Here is a 16801-nt window from a genome sequence, read left to right as displayed (position 1 = left end):
GGGATGTGAGAATGAAACTTACTCATCTTCGATCCTCATCCATTACCAAGCAGATTGCAGGAATTAGTCCTCTTTTTCTGAATGCATATATTTGAAATAAGACATTCAAGTATTTGGTTTAGCATTGCTTTCTGCCCCCCTTCTCTGTCTTCTTGCTGTGAAGCAAGAGGTGCCTGAAGAACTCACATAGTTTCGCTCCGTGAGCAGTCTTCCTTGGGCCTGCGTGGACATACCTTAGCCAGAGGCTGGCCTGTTATACCCAGTAGGATTCTTTTAGGCTGGAGGGTGCATGCCTGTGACCTGGCAGTTGTTTCCCGTGACTAAAAAAGTCGTGGGGTCTGGGCTATTCCTCGTTTCCTGAAAATTAGGTGATTTGAAATGCTAACTATAAATATGCAGGAACCAAAATTTTTTTCCCAGAGAATTTTAATGTTTAGTCTCAGTTGATATCTCTGGTTCCTCTTACCTTCTAATAGCATTATGTTACAAAGTTCACCCAGCCAAAGTTTTAAAAAATGCATGTTTTACAATTAGAAATGCATAGAACACTTTGACATTTTAGAGCCATTGGGTTTATCCTATAATTGGTTCAATTGCTTTAAACCCTGGAAGGTAAAGTTACTGGTGTTTCTCATCGGGTAGAAAACTTGAGGCCAGCGGTATTCAGATAAAGCTTTACCCAAAGTTAATCAGTGGGAGAGCTCGTTCCTTCATCCAGTGGTATGGTGGTGAATTTAATTTATTAGGCCCCAAAAAGATACAAACTTAGCTAGAATTGTGGCACTTCTTCCCCCTTCCCCATGGGTATGTTGTATATGCTGCTCTACATACTTCGTCCTGGGCCTCTCTGTCAGGGGAGATTTTGGAAGATAAGTGAATACTTCATAGGGTGTTATTTTTTTAAATAAACATTCACAAAATAGAGTCACAGGCAGAATCCTAAAAGCTTAATCTCTATTTGAGTATATCTTCCTAGACTTCAACAAATCCTGGAAAAGTGAACACGACTTTCTTCAAAATTTAAAGTGGAGCCTGGTGTGTTGATTCCAAAGGAGTTCCATCCTTTGCCCTTCAGCTCATCAGGGATCTCTTCTGTGAACGGTTAGTAATTATGTGGGATTTTAATGTGCTATAATTCTTGGTGTGATTTCCTCCTAGAACTTGTGTTTAGATTCAGTGTTTTATAATTCTTGTTTTTGTGCGTAGTAGAGAGAGATTGATTACATGGAAATTTTAGGGCAAGTCTGTATGGTTAATGGATCTTTTGTAAGCCTCATTCAATTGCTTTGTTGTTACCACTTCGGAGATGCCAGGTGAGTATTGTCCCAGCTCACTCCCTCTGGGTTTGCCTTTAGGAAACTGGGTGTCAGGGGTTGAATCTTGTTAAAGTGTCGTGTCATTTTCCTTTTTTTTTTTTTTTGTCTAATTCCTGGAGTAGTGTGTGTAAATTGCCTATGGTGGGTTGCTTTAGTGCTAGTATTTAGAAACTTTTCTTAGGTAATAAAAATTTTCTGAGTTATCTGTTTTTCTGAGGTATCTTTCAGATGTGACTGGCTTTCGGATTTTGAGTCTGTTGCAAGATCCTGCATCTTCAATTTGTTGGGGATAAGAAGATGCTATCTATTTGGCATAGCCCCTGGTTCTTTTTCACTGCGCCACAGTATTTTCTGTGACCCTTAGTCAATCTCAGGCTTGGAATTCCAGAAAGAACAGCTGATTGGAATAATTATGCCACTTTTGGCTAAGGTGGTACCATCAGCAATAACAATAGCAACAAACACATCCTAGAAAATAACAAACTGAAGTAACCATTAATTAGTCACCTTTAACATATAAACTAGTTTTGTGGTTATATAACAAAATTAAAACAGCCAGAAAATTATATGCAGTATGTAAGTCTTTAATATATTAATTGTACCCTCAGAGGTTAAAATTTAAAAGAGGCTGGGGAAAAAATAGAGAGATAGAAGAGAAAGATATTAGAAGTACAGCTGGAGGACAAAGGAGAATCGAGCTAACTTTGGGAAACTGGTGCATAAGACAGGAGAGAAAGAGAAGGGAGAGATAAAAAGAACAGAATAGAACAACAAACACAGAGAGGCTAGAAACCATGAACAAAAAGAGAGAAAAAAGGTCCACTTTCTGGCTTGTCTCTACTGTCACTGGTAGACAACCTGTGGAGACAGAGCCCTAATCTATGCCGATCTATCCCAGAAAGTCGACAATAGATTTTTGGTGGGGTAGTAGACTCCCAGTGAGCCTGCACCTTCTGGTTGAGACCAGACTTATTGGCCTGCAGCTGTCAGTGCATCTTCCCTGGGCCTGAGCCCCGCTGGAAGGTGCTAGATGGAGCTGGCAGCAGCTGAGTTCTGAGCTCAGTCAGTCATTTTAGATGGCTCCCAGCCAATTGCTCTCTGTGTTGAGATGACTGAGCCCTCAGCACTCACCACCATCTAGTGTAGTCCTTCCATGCACTGTTGTTCACTGCTCTTCATGGAGGCCTCGGTGGTCTACCGGCCAGCTGTCACCATGTGCCCATGGATTTGAACTACTCTCATGCAGTGAGTCTCGACTCAGGGAAAAGGTACCATCTGCTACCTCCTGTGTTGAAGTTTCTCTTTTTAGTCTCCCAGATTTTTTATAAAAGTCAAAAGGATTTTTTTTCATAGCATGTTGCTTCCTGAAAAAGCACAATTTATAGAAAGTTTAATGACTTGATTTTTTCCTTTAAAAAGAACCACCAATTATAATCATGATGTGGGATCACCAAAAAAGTCCTTTTTTTTGAGATATAGTCTTGCTATGTCCAGGTTGGCCTTGAACTCACTATGTAGCCCAGGCTGGTCTCAAACTCGTGAAGTTCCTCTTGCCTCAATTTCTCAAGTGCTGGGACTTTGCTGACACATTTCTTTTCAAATTTTCTGTTGTTATAATTGTTTTGTTTTTTTGAGATAGAGTCTTGCTCTGTAATTCAGGCTGGCCTTAAATTCTGTATGTAGCCCAGGCTGGCCTTGAACTCCTGGTTATCCTCCTGTCTCAGCCTCCTGTGTACTGTGATAACAAGCATGCACAGCCATGCATCACCATGCACTATGACCAAGGAAGTCTAAAAACTATAAATACTGATAAGATTTAACAACTAGGTCTCCATAAGAAATGAAAAATTTTGATAGGTAGAATTTGCCAGATTCTCAGGTATAAATACTTCCATTCTGAGCAGTTTTAAGCTATGAATTTTGACACTGCTGAATGCAAATCTAGGAAGAGATGGACAGTATCAGCAGATATGAGTCAGTTCTGACACAGTACTGAATGAACATTAAAATCACTGACAGTCTAACTATACAAGGTCATAACCCCAACTGGTCTATAAAAATAGGCATATTGGTTCTGATGAGGAAACTTGTTACTGGATTTTTATAATTAAATAGGTTTGTCATTGAAGTATATGACTTCATGCTTTGAAGCTCTCATGTTATATAATCACCTCAGAAAGGTATAATTTATAATACAGTGAATTTGAAAGTTTCCGTTCGTTAACCCTAATGCTCTGAAGAGCATACAGCATAACATTTAAAAAGTTATGCGATTCATCTAGATTGTGTACTTCAATAGCAGCTTATATAGAAGTAGTAAAAAGGTGATGAGTTAAAGTGCATTTATATAGCTTGATGCAGAGTAGATTATAGGTCTGCCCATGGAGATGCAAAAATACATGAAAGAGAGTCTTTGTCCTGTTCAAATCATTGCTAGTGTCTGGTATCATTTGTGGGAATAAACTGCAGAGCAGGTTTAGTTGAGGCATCAACAGGACAAAAATGCTTGATGTTTTTGCAAAGATACACAATTAAGAAATTGTGCCCAAGGTCTAGAAGGAGCCAATGAGGTCGCTGCCCCCAGGCCACAGGAGGGCTCTGGGGAGCTACAAGTACCTCAGATGAGGCTTGTGGCTGCCAGGTTCCCCAAAAGCAGACCTGAGAGCTTTCAGTTAAGCTTTTCACTCTGAGTCAGGAGTGGAGGCTCACCCTTTCTTGCTTAGGTTCTTCTGTTCATAGAGTGATTAATATCTGGGCAAAGACTTCACTGGAGGTTACAGGACGAGAGACACTAGCGAGAAGCGCAGTGGAAAGATGGTAGCGAGAAGTGTTTACATTGTGGAAAGGGGTATCTGTGGCCCGTTGCTCAGAGTAACACTTGTTTTACTAAATTTGGTCTCTTCCTAACAGGTCCCATTTCATCGTTTGTGCCTAAGTTGCTAAGTGCCTGCCTTTCTCAAGATTCTTGGAGAGGTAAGAAATATGTGAGAGTCCTAAAAGAGAAGCATTTTAACATGTATATTTTTCAATTCAAACAACAAAAAAAAATGTCTGTAGGGAATATTTTCACAGCTTGTGTGTTAACTAAAACCAGTTAAAAGTCTTGGTTGTTAGCCAAAGAACTAGCTCAGTGTTACAGCATAGAAAATTTGAGTTCGAGCTCCAGCACCACAAAAGAAAAAAATGTCAGATGAGCTTATTTAATTGGAATATGTGTGTAAAGAAACTGTCTTAGTTAAAGCTGCAGCCAAGGACAACCCATCAAGAAGCCCCAAAACCCAAGAAGCCCAAGTTCTCTTGGTCTTTTGTCTAAAACAAATTTATCAATACACACTTAGTATAAGGATAGATTTTTTTGTGTACTTGAGCGAATTGGAAATTTCGATTCCTCAATTAAACAAAAAATACGTTCTACATACCTGTTGTCAGTGTCTCATTTTTAGCTGTTCCATTAAATTTGTCCTACATTTGTGCGTGGGGTTAGTTTGGAAATGTCAAGGGACCACAGGGAAATGTCTGTGGAATTCCACAAAGTTGCTTTCACTAAACTGAGATTTATTGGTATTCCAAAGGAGCTGCTACTGACTTCTTTTTTTATGAGTCTTCTCTTTGTCACATCCCCTTTACCTTGAGCTTTGTTTGCATCTAAGAATCAATTGTGTCCAAGTTCTAAATATTGCTTCTGGTGGCATGGCTGCATTTATTATACAGATTCCCAAAGTGGAAGGTAATGTTATGCATTTTAATGACATAAAGACTGTCTTTGTTCTGAATTCCCTTTCTCTTTATTTGTTGTTTTGTTTTGCCATTTCTTAGCAGTTTTGAGGATGTTTCATAAACTTGATATTTCATAAACCAACAATACATAGGTTTATAGTCTCACTTCATAGGAAAAAATATATAGATAGCACATTAAACATTTTTGGAACTATTTTTTCATGGTGTTCTAATGCATTAGAAGGAATGTAGAAAAGACTTGACCTTGCTTCAGCTAATAACAATACCTAAAAATGTTTTTTAGTAAGAGAAGACATCAGATAAAACCTTAAATTTTAGTTCTCTGCAAGGAAATCTCAGGTCAAGAAATGTCTGTTTCTTTAAATGATTTATTTCAGTATGTATTCCACCTGGAGTCCATATTTTTAAACTCCTAAGCAAGGCTCTAGTAGATCCATATACTTTAATGTTTATCATCATTCTTGGTCTGTTATTAAAGTGACAGAAAGACTGAGTGTTCTTGATATATGTTTTTCTCATTATCGGAGGCCTAAAAACAATTCTTTTTATCCCTGAAAGATGTTTTACTCACCAAAATGCAGAAAGGAGATTTTGGCTCCACTGCAAGTATTTTAAATACTCATTTCTTGGTGATAGTTTCTCATCCTGGAAATTGATACTCAAAGTCTTACATATGTGGCAGTGGTGGCAAACCTAACTAGCACATGTAGGATTCACGAATTCATAGAAAACCAGGGGAAGACAGGCCAAATTAGGCAATACAGAAAGGGGTGAACGGGAAGTAATTTGGGGGTAGTTTACAGTTAGGTCACTGATAAAGGGGATCACCATCTGAGAATCTTTTACACCTAAGAATTAGTTGGTATGTTTGATTCATTTTTCTTTAAATATCTTGTACTTAATGGAAATTTGAGTTTGGAAAGTTGAGTTTGGATTGTCTAGACTCAATTACTCAAAACAGTAATGTGATCAGAGTATCTAAAATTGTAGGGAAATAAGGATGCTTAATATGACACACTAAATGTAAAGGAAAAGCAGATATTAATACCTGTCTGAGTATATGAGAAAGTATTGCATTCTTGCACATTTGAGAGACTGGTGACGTGGAAAGCAGTACTTCATTTTCTGTTTTCCCTGAGAATTTTGTAGTTCTGAAACTGTACAGGCTTTGCAGCCCTTGCCTCTATAGTGGATTTTTCTTGAGCCTGTGAAACATATTTCATGTGAATAACTGGCATCTCAAATTCTCATTTGTTTGCAGAGATGTTTGGCACAAACGTGCAAATAGTTGCTGCCTGAGGGCAAAGTTGTTCCAGTGTATCTCTTAGAATAGTTTTCATTCAGATTTTCATATCCTATGCATATCTTTCTGATGTACCTTAATCTGTAGTTACAATTACTGCCTGTAAAGATTTCATGATACTCTCAATTTGATTTTCAGGAGGGCATAGGTGAATTTCTAAGTTTATGTTTATCTAAGTTTAAGTTTATCTAAGAACTTACATTTATGTTGTGGTTTATATCTAAAGATACCCCCCAATTTATATGTGTGTGGAAAGCAATTGGATCTACAGTGTACATATTGGTGGATTTATCCATTGGATATGGGTTACTGGATGTGTAACAGGAGCATGTACTCTTATCCTGGGCTTCTCCCTTCTTTCTTCTTCTTGTCATGACATGAGTGGCTTTCCTGGGTTAGACCATGCCTTTGATATGGCTGGTCATGGAATGAACCCACTTAAACTGTGAGCCAAAATAAACTTTTCCTCCTTTAAGTTTCAGGTGTCAGGTATCCTGTCCCAGTGACAGGTAAGTGACTAAGACAAATTGGTCAATTTCTTATGGTGGGTTAGTTCTGTGTGGCAAGATGAGTGGTTTTTATTTTTTTCTGACTTCTCTTTTCTCTGACCCAAATTTTTTTTTATCTTAAACATAATCTTGTTTGTGGTCTTACTGTAATGACGCTTGTGAAATGATGTGTTTTATGTGTGTTAGAAGCACCCATTCTTGAATTTAATCTTGTCTCTTCCATTGACACAATCAGGTTATCTAAAATTTGTTCCAACCTTTGGTTTTCTCTGTCCATGTTTTGGGATCCCCTTTATCAAGTTTCACTTTTGATGTGCCTTTCCTTAGGATCATTATTCCATAAATTCTTCTGCCATGTGGAAACATGTAATTTCTATATGCCTATGTATAGTAATTCACTAGAAAATCACCTAGTAAGTTTTTTTAGTATTGTACATTAGTGTGACTGGACTTTCTCATCAATGCAGGCCATTGTATTACTTTTCAAGGATTGGTTTCCTAATTGGTGTTATAACACACTTTATATACAGCTCTAATATGTGCTATGTTTTTGTGTGTTACTGAGAATTGGACACAAGGCCTCTTAATCATTTACTCTTTCTTGGCATCTGCAGAGAGTGAGAATAGGGATCATTCTATTATGATTCTTTGCCTGTCTTCAGTTGTTGGGTTCTTGTGTCCTGATTATGTTTTGTGATTAGACAAAAAAGAGGCTTAAGATCTGCCCCAGTTTCTTAAAGGGGTTCTTAGAATAGGAAATGGAGTTAAGAATACTGTTGAATGTCAGCTCCTCAGAAATATCACCAGAAAAATCTGTTGGCAAGGCAAATGAGCTTATCCTGGTTGTGATGAAGAGTACCTTGATAGTTTTAATAATAGGTTCATTGGGGGCAAAGTGAAGTTATTTAGGAAGCTTTTGTAGTTCAATTTAGTGTGACTCTTTCAATGTTGGATCTTGTTCTGGATTGGTAAAGAATTGAGATGTAATAGTTTATGACCAGTGTGCACAACTAAGAGAGGCTTACAAGGCAGTGGCTTGGATTTTCATCCAGTTTGCTCAGAGCCTGTTTGCTTTTCATTTGAATTTCTCCAGAAATTTCTGGAATAAACAATATTTGGGCAATATAAATAAGGCTAACACATTACGTGGCTTCTTATTTCATATGCGATTTCATCTCTTCTTTTGAAGAGATAAAATTTATGAAAGTATTCAAATAGGATTGCCTATAAGATTTTTGAAAACCTCCCTTTGGACTGTGGTGTAACTTTAGTAAAGCACTTCTCTATGATACATGGATTCCTGAGTTTGAGGCCCAGCAAAACAAAGCAAAAGCCCACTTCCTTTATACTGCAGGATTTTCTCCTTTATTCCTTATTTCCACTTCACCTGTATCAGAAGAACTGTCATTAAAACAATTGTTCTTAAAAGGTGGTAACTATCCCAGTTCTGTTCAATGCTGGTCAACTGACATCCTGCATGACACAATTTTTTTCTGATAACCCCTTTTCTCATAATCCTGAATCTGTTTGTTCTGTTTATATGCCAATACTTTCCATCTCAGAGCTTTTGCTTGTGCTGTTACCTCTTCCTGGGACACTGGTCTTAGCTGTCTGTAGCTCACCATCTGTCCAGCTATAGTCTCATTGCAGTTTGGTGTTTGACCATTGGTGGGACAAAACTGTACTATCATGAGATAAGAGACCTACAAGGGGTGTAATGGGGTGTGCAATAACTCTTCTGTCTCATTTAGTAGTTACAAGTAGTGAAGAAAGTAGGTTTTCTCAGAAAAGACTACGTACATGAAATAATTTCACAAGACAAGGCCAGATATTGCAGAGAATGTAGAACAAAAAACAAAACAAAACAAACATTTTAATCAGAGATGCATAAGTAATTTAGCTTCTCTTTTAGAGGAAGCACAGTAGTTGAGACAGAAAAGTCTCAGAAAATCTTTTTTACAAGTGCTTTCTAATAACTTAAGGTAGCTAATCATATTTTTAAACTTTTCTTTAATTTTTATAAGTACATTTGCAGTAAATGATTATATTCATTGTGACAAGCTGGTACATGTATATAACCCATCTTATTTCTTTTTACATTCTATTCCCCTCCCTGTCCCTGTTTCTGATCCTCTTTGCAAATAGATCATTTGCAAAAGATCTGTTGGCCTGATTCCTATTACCTGTCTTTTCTTAATGGTAGAGTGCAGTTTGTTCGCTTTCTAAGGAAAGGACAGGAGTAAGTATTTTCAGGGGAGGGAAGCAGAACCATAAGAAGAGAAAGGTGTGCAGTAAGGGGAAAGGTAAGAGGGGTTGTTGATTGAAATCAGCACAGCAGGCAGCTTTCCATCTTTTCTAGCACTAGTATGACATGGTTCTGCACGCACAGAGGCTTTACTGGATTATTATGTTTGTGACAATGTAGTTTTTAGTCATGGTCACCATAGCACCTGACAACATAATAATGCTCTGCTTTATCTTCTACCTCAGAAATTCCCAGAGGAACTGAAATAGTGAGCAGAAAATTAATTTCTTTGAATTTGATCAAGTGGTAAAACAATAGGGAATAATTCTACATTCAGGTTATATAGCTATCTAGATTCATTTAGAAACAATTTGTGTTATGTTTAGGCTGAATTGTGCATTAAACTTTGATCTTCAACCCAAGAGAGATTAAGGAAGGAAACATCTGATCTGGGCATACTATGTAACTCAAGGTTGTTAAACACATGGGTGCACTGGTATCCACACATGGTTATAGCATTGATTGTTTCTCAAGGTCAGTAAAGCATTGACTGTTGTGTTGTATACTAGTACACTGAAAATAAGAAATAGCTCAGGGTGCCTAGGAGATAAGAAGGTGTATTCATGTAAAGAAGCATTGAATCTAGTGATGGGAAATGAACACAGAAGAATTCATGATAAGATCAGTTAGGCCACATTCGAGGTCTTCCCAGTCCTTGGACTCCATAGTCTTATACAGTTAAGGCTAGGAATGCTTGACTATCACTCCCCTTTCCACTACAGAAGTGAAGAAACAGAGCTAGTGAGATAAAGACCACAGAGATGGTAATAAAGCTAGACTAAGGCTTATCTCCTGCTATGTATTTTTAGTTCCATTCTACTGGCATATCTCCTCTCTGGAGAATACCAACTCCCATTTCTAGGAAGTTGATACTTAAACAAGTGCAGCAAATTGACTCCTTTCATAGGTGGAGGAATGAAACCATAGTGACCTTAAATACTCGATCAGTAGTCATAGAGCCAAGGAGGGGACTAGGTCAAGAATCCATCACCGTGCAATATACTTAAGAAGAAATATCATGTAACTGCAACAACACTTATGAAGATAAGTCATGTAGTTGGGTAGTTAACATTGTCATTACCTAGCCCAATTCGTATGTACTGCAGTGTCAGAAAGCCGGCTATTCCAGAATCCAGAAATGCTCTAAATGGTTGTTTCCAGAGCTAGATTAGGGTTAGAGTTGAGGCATGAGGGGTAGAAAGAGGCGAGTGGTGTGAGTATATGTAGCTGAACTCAGTGAAGGTTTAGCTTTCCAGAAGCTTATAAGTGTATTTAATGAGGATGCTTATTAAGCATGTAACTAGAAGGTAGGACATAGCTTTCCCATAGAGGTCTGGATGTGAATCTAATACTGTATGTCAGCATTCTAGGGTGTTACTCTATGCATAGATGCAAGGGAGTGGCTTAGGCACATATTTTCTGTGAAGTTGGGGGGGGGGCTCATTTGGCCAGATAGGAAATAGGTAACCACTGGAGAAAAGTATATTCTTTCTTAAGATGTCATGTAACAACTTTGGACATCATTCCCCTCCTTCTTTAACTCAGCAAGAATTACTGAGTTCTGTTAGGTAAACAGAGTAGACTGAGGGCATTTAATAACTGTTTTGCTTATGTATTGAAATGAGTAATGCGAGTGAATTATAAAGCCTGTGTTAATTCTCTGGATGGACTATAAGTTTGCTATTTAGATATAGTTTCCAATCTCAGCTTTTCCACTAAAAGCTACGATTATTTTGAACGTTGTTAGACTGACTGCTATACTGCTTGCAGTAAAATATCACCCTTGTTAATTGCAGTTTTTCTGACAGTCTTTCCATTTGAATTACTTATCCTGCTTTTGGACAGATTCTGTGAAAATCAACAACGTAATAAATACAGTTCTTTTCCATAAAATTGTGTTCCAGGTTATTTTATAAAGTAGTGTGAAGACAGTTATGAACAAAATTCTTGGTCTGTAGTTCCAATTCACTGTCCATTTCAAGCCAGTGTTCACAGGTTGTCAGAAATGCTGTGAAGCTGGGCACGGTGGTGGCTACATGTCATTCTAGCACTCTGGGAAGCTGAGGTAAGAGTGAATCAAGTTAGAGCCCAGCTTGGGCAACTTAGTGACTTACTGAGATCCTGTCTCTGAAATAAAAATAAAGGGCTGAAGAGTTAGCTCTTTGTAGAGGCCCTGGGTTCAATATCTAGTACCACCAAAAAAAAAATTTAAAAGCTACAAAAGGGTCCTACAAAGAGCATGAGAGATAAGTCCAGATAACTTGCGAGGATTCTTCTAACACTTGAGTATACAATTTAGTAAAAAGCTAAATTGCTGGTAGATGGGATAGAAGCTACCTACAAATGACATGCATAGTGTTTGTAGGTTTTTTTCTTAGGATTAGGTGAGGATCAAAATTCTGGCTAAAAGGCACAGTTTACCTCCCTGTTTACGGTAGTCATTTTTTATTTGCCACATGATTTGAAATAACAGCATTATATTCAACTTCCCAATATTATCACTTTAAAATGGAGTAGATTTTTCTTCACATGCCCCTTATAGAATGCTCTGTTGTACTTAACCTTGTGTTATCAAAGGGAAAAAGTATACAAAGGCTTCATAGAGTTTTCTTATAATTGAATGCTTTGAAAGTGGTTAGTGGAAAACTCCTGTAAGAGCTATGACTCTATGCCTATTTGTATGGCATGTTCCTTACCCCTGAGTCAGGGGATCATTTGGTAGTTAAACCAGCTGTAATTTTAATTTATAGGATTGCATTGTGTTTGTTCTAAAGCAGTGCTTCTTAATGTTTTTTGTCATAGATCAGTTTGATAACCTGTTGACATTCTGAACCACTTTCTTGGGAAAATAGGCTTTGTCCATGTGCATAGACATTTGAAATTTTCTAGTTCAAGGATTGAGGCTCTAAAATATTACCTAGACCAAGAATTCCTGTTAACCATGTCTGGGCTGTTACTTTATTTAGTCATAAGATAGTGGACAGCCTATCATCCATGTACACTGAGCCCCATGCTGGATGGAGGACACAAGACACAACTTCTTTACTAAGTAGAAAGATCTTGAGCTTCTGGACTGAAATAATCCTCCTGTGTCAGCCTACTTAGTGCCATGAGTACAGGCATACACCATAGGGCCTCACTAACCTTAGTTAGCGTTTTAATGGCCTGGTCACTGAAGTCCCTTATATTGCTTTACCTGCTCAGTCCTGGTCTAGGCAATGAAGGGAATTTACAGTCCAGACATCCAGTATGGCAAGATAGTAAGCTGAAGAAGGCAAAAGAAAGGAAGGGATAAAGGCTTCTTTTATGCAATTCAAAGACCACTCACAGACAGTGAAACTGTATTTCATTGACACGAGGGTACTGTGGCACCAAATTAGGCTTTATAACTATCAGTTGATATTAGAATAATTATGATCCTGCTTGGCTACTTCATGGTTGTTTTATTACTGGGCTGCATTGAAATTGTTTTTTAAATATTTAATCCTTTCAACCATGTGTTTATTGAGTTAAGTTACTATCATTGAACTGAAAGAGATAACTATCATTTAACTATAAGAGATAGAGAAAATGATGCCATGTGAGAAAGGTATGAATAGAATGTCATATAAATTCTTTTAAGTAATTCACATCTATAGTATTTATGTGATTGTAGGCTCTGAGGAAAACATTTTGGAAGCTCTTCGTAAAATTGTTTCTGTGCTGATTGTCTTTGTATTTATTCAGCTTTCAGATCTTCATTTGTTTATGTTGGAGTTTGTGTTTGTTTTAGTTTTTTACCCAGATGATTTAATTTTATAGTCAATTTTTGTATAACTGAGGCCTCAAGCTTGTATTGGGATGTCCAAATAACTTCAGTAATTCTGGGAGATTTTTCTCTTAAGTAGAAATTCATCAGCATGGAATAATGACATTTAAAACTATTAAATTTAAAATATCTTTATAGTCACCATGAAGCTTAAATGTGTCAGCCAATGATAATTAAATACCACCCAAACTCACAATTTTCTGAGAAGAGAAAATTGGCTGGTTTTAATGTATCTTGAAGATAAATCAGACCATCAACATTCTACCATTCATATGAAAAATTTATATAAGTCACATTAAACACAAGAGATCAACTGGAAAATTAGAGTAATTAAATGTTAGAGGGTGAAGAATTTTATTAGAAGAGCAACAAAGATTTGACATATTGAAAGTACTGCAAAGACCACATCCTCAAAGCCCAGATGCCCACGGCTTGAGGGCGTGATGTATGAGTAGGCTCCCTGGAACCCTTAGGGAGGAGTACATAGGAGGAACCCGAATTCTTAACAGATGGGTGTCTAAACTGAGACCCTGCCAACACACTAGAGAAAAGGACACAGATACATAAAGGGTGATCTTACCCCTTTTAAATTAAAAAAAAATCTTTGGAAGTAAATATACAGAAGTGCTTTAAAACATACCGGTGGGTTTCTGATGACAATCAACTACCTTTTCTCTCATATTTCCTTGTCCCCTTCTGCGTGCATCACCATCTGTTTTTAGTTCCCCTAGATATTTCCCTATGTGTACTGTCTTAATAAGCTTGTTACTTAATAGATTGTTGACACCACCTTTACCTTTCTTCTGTCTCTTTTGCCAAAATGGATCTGTCGGTTTTGTCTGCTAGACTAGTTACCCCTGCAACTTCCGTTACGCATTTCAGCTTTCACCTATTGTTAAGACTCCATGTTTGGGAAGGACATTTACTTTGACTTCTGTCTTCCTCTCATTTCCTGTGTTTACCTCCTGCTCATATTCTGCTCTCCATCAAAGTACCTTTTCTTCACTATCAAGAATGTGAAGTGCACGCTTTGTTTTTTATAACCTCTTTATTTTGTTGGAGAAAATCATTAAGCAAGTTCCTAAGAAAGATGTTTGTGAGACCAATGTTTTGAACTTTTGACTATTTGAAAGTGTATATATATATATATATATATATATATATATATATATATATATAGTGTGTGTATATATATATATATATATATATATATAAACTTACATTTAATTGATAGTTGGTATAGAATTTTAAGTTCAAAGCTAAAGGCCTGTGGTTGTATTCCTTCCTCTGTTTTCTTTTATCTTTTTAGAGCCTTTATTAGATTGGTTTTCTGGACCAATTTCTGTAGTACATACATTATTTTTTACATGTGTCTCCCCAATCAATCTCTTTCTCTCTCTCTCTTTCTTTTCTTTATGATTTGCTAACACAGTCTCTCAAGACTGAAACTCAAATTTCACTGGGCACCTTTTTTTGGCCACAGTAGTCTTAAGACCTCTACTCTTTGCTGAGTCTTTTAGGTCTCATTCTTGGTTGTCCCTGTTAAGTTTCTCATTCTTAAATGTCTCTAACTGTAATAGTGGTAGACAGTGCAGTCATTTTTCCTAATATTCAGATTGTTCTCTATTAAGTATGTTTCTTTTTTCTCTGGTTTGTTATCTGAGATTGTTACCAGTGGTTTTAAGGAAAAGAATTGGAAGGCAAGTAAGTAAAAGTTGAGAAGTCCTTAGCTAGGTCTTAGACTTATTTATGGAGCATTCTTTGCTTTGGGGACTAGAAGACACACAAGAGTAGCAATCTCAGATTGTAGCTTCAGAGGGAAGAAAGCATAGGTACTTAGTAGAATGTTTTTCAACAGCAAATATTCCAGTAATCACAGAAACTCCAACGTTTAGAACATTTGGATAAATTTTTCTCATTAACTTTCTCAGCAAAATTTTATTCTATGAAATAGTAGCATGAAAAACAATGGTGTTTGTTGCTTGCTTAGTGTGTGCCAGCCAGAATGCAGACTCCATCAAATTCCTTCATCTCCCTGGTAAAGTAAGGACATACTCTCCTTGGATAAATGTGAAACAGGATACTGAATCTTATGGTGGTTCAGTTCTTGTTCAACCATGGACTTGGGTTCAAACCCAGGCAGTAGGATTATAGAGAGATGTTTCTGAATGTTAGGTATCTCAGTGTCTCTTGCTGCAGTAAAATGATTAAGCAGAACTCAGATTTGATAAGGCTTCTGAATTTTTTGGCCTCATTGATAGTAGAGAATGAAAATGATCAAAGTAGAAATCAGATTTCAATAGAAAGGAAGTGTATCAGATAAGAAATACATGAAACTAATGAAAAAATAAATGTAGTTATAACTAACTTACAAAGTTATCTGACCAATTAATAACCATAGCTATTGATCCCAGAACATCCATTAAAGTCAGCCTGATGATAGCAGGTTGGGATGGTAGTTTGAAAATGGGAATACTCTCTTAAAGTATACAACACCAGCACTACATGTGGAGAAACATGGCATTATTAGGAGTTGAATTTAGATTTCTACATGTATATTGTAAACTGCATAGGAACAATTAGTTTCTTTTTTGAAAAGAAGTATTACTGATATGCTAGGAAAGGTGATAATATAGGGTCCTTCAAAGTACTCAGATAATTTTAGAGAAGGCAAACGAGGTTGGGAGTAAGAGAAATGAATAGAAAATGGTTACTAACATGGTAGACATTAATTCATTTATATCAGTAGTCATTTTAAATGTTTATTGTCTGAAAACATCACTTGGTAAACAAAGATAGATAATGTATAAAATGTATATGTATATATACTTTTGTATATGTGTATATATACTTATGTACATATGTATATATGTATATAAAAAGTACGTGTGAAAAAGGAAACCCCATATGTTGTCTTTAAGATACCAATTTTAAATGTAAAGATTTAGGACCGTCATAAGTAAAAGAATGGAGAAAGATGCTAGTACTAATCAAGAAACTTAGTGTAACTATATTATTTTCAGACAAAGCAGATTTTAGAAAAGGGAAAATTTTCAGGGTTAAAAAGTGACATTACATAATAAAGGGGACAGTTCTTCGTGAAGACAAAGCAATTTTTAATGTATGTGCACCTAAAACATATTGTCAAAGTGTGTAAGGCAGAACTTGGTAGAACTTCAAGGAGAAACAGACAAACCCACTGTTACACTGGGACACTTCATACCCCTCTTTTATTCATTAATAGTTCATGCAGGCAGAAAAATCAGTAAAGGTATGGTTGACCCAAATAGTACCACCATCAATCAACTCCAACTAATTGACATTTATAGATTACTCAGACAGAAGCAGAATACACATTCACATGCTCACAAGGAAAATTAAGCAAGGTACATTAGGTTCTGGAATGTATAAAACACTTGAACAGATTTAAAGGAATAAAAATTCTGTAAATATGCTTTTTGACTACAGTTAAAATAAAAATCAACACAAAGTTGGAAAGTCTCAAAATATTTGTAGATTAAACAGCACATTTCTAATATTTTGAACTAAACAAAAACTAAAATTCAGGTTATTAGACTCTGGGGAATAAAAAGTTTCTTAGAGGATATTTATAGTATTAATTATTAGAAAAGTGGAAAGATGTGAAATTATTTTGTCTTTCACCTTGGGAAACTAGAAAAAGATGAGCAATTTTAGCCTACAGCAAACAGAAAAGAAATTTGTTTTAAAGACAAAAATTAGAGGAGAAATTTTGAAATTAAAAATAGAACTGTAAAGAAAATCAATAAAACCAAAATCAGGTTCTTTGAAAAGGCCAAATTA

The 16801-nt window shown here is 36.5% G+C and overlaps 1 protein-coding gene across 1 annotated transcript in view; it reads left to right on the top strand.

Moving 5' to 3' along the window:
- The first annotated feature begins 985 nt into the window (after positions 1 to 985).
- Positions 986 to 16801, top strand: part of Usp26 (ubiquitin specific peptidase 26) — a 39199-nt gene continuing 23383 nt past the window's right edge. Inside the window, exons 1-2 of the mRNA XM_063245645.1 lie at positions 986 to 1101; positions 4227 to 4289. The gene's annotated coding sequence lies outside the window, so the exon portion shown is untranslated. The remainder of the gene's footprint in view (positions 1102 to 4226; positions 4290 to 16801) is intronic.

This window comes from Cavia porcellus, unplaced genomic scaffold, assembly GCF_034190915.1.
Source record: "Cavia porcellus strain 051 isolate PalLab524CR breed Dunkin Hartley unplaced genomic scaffold, mCavPor4.1 scaffold_3, whole genome shotgun sequence".
NCBI classification, from domain to species: Eukaryota; Metazoa; Chordata; class Mammalia; order Rodentia; family Caviidae; genus Cavia; species Cavia porcellus.
This window is presented reverse-complemented; position numbering and strand designations above follow the sequence as displayed.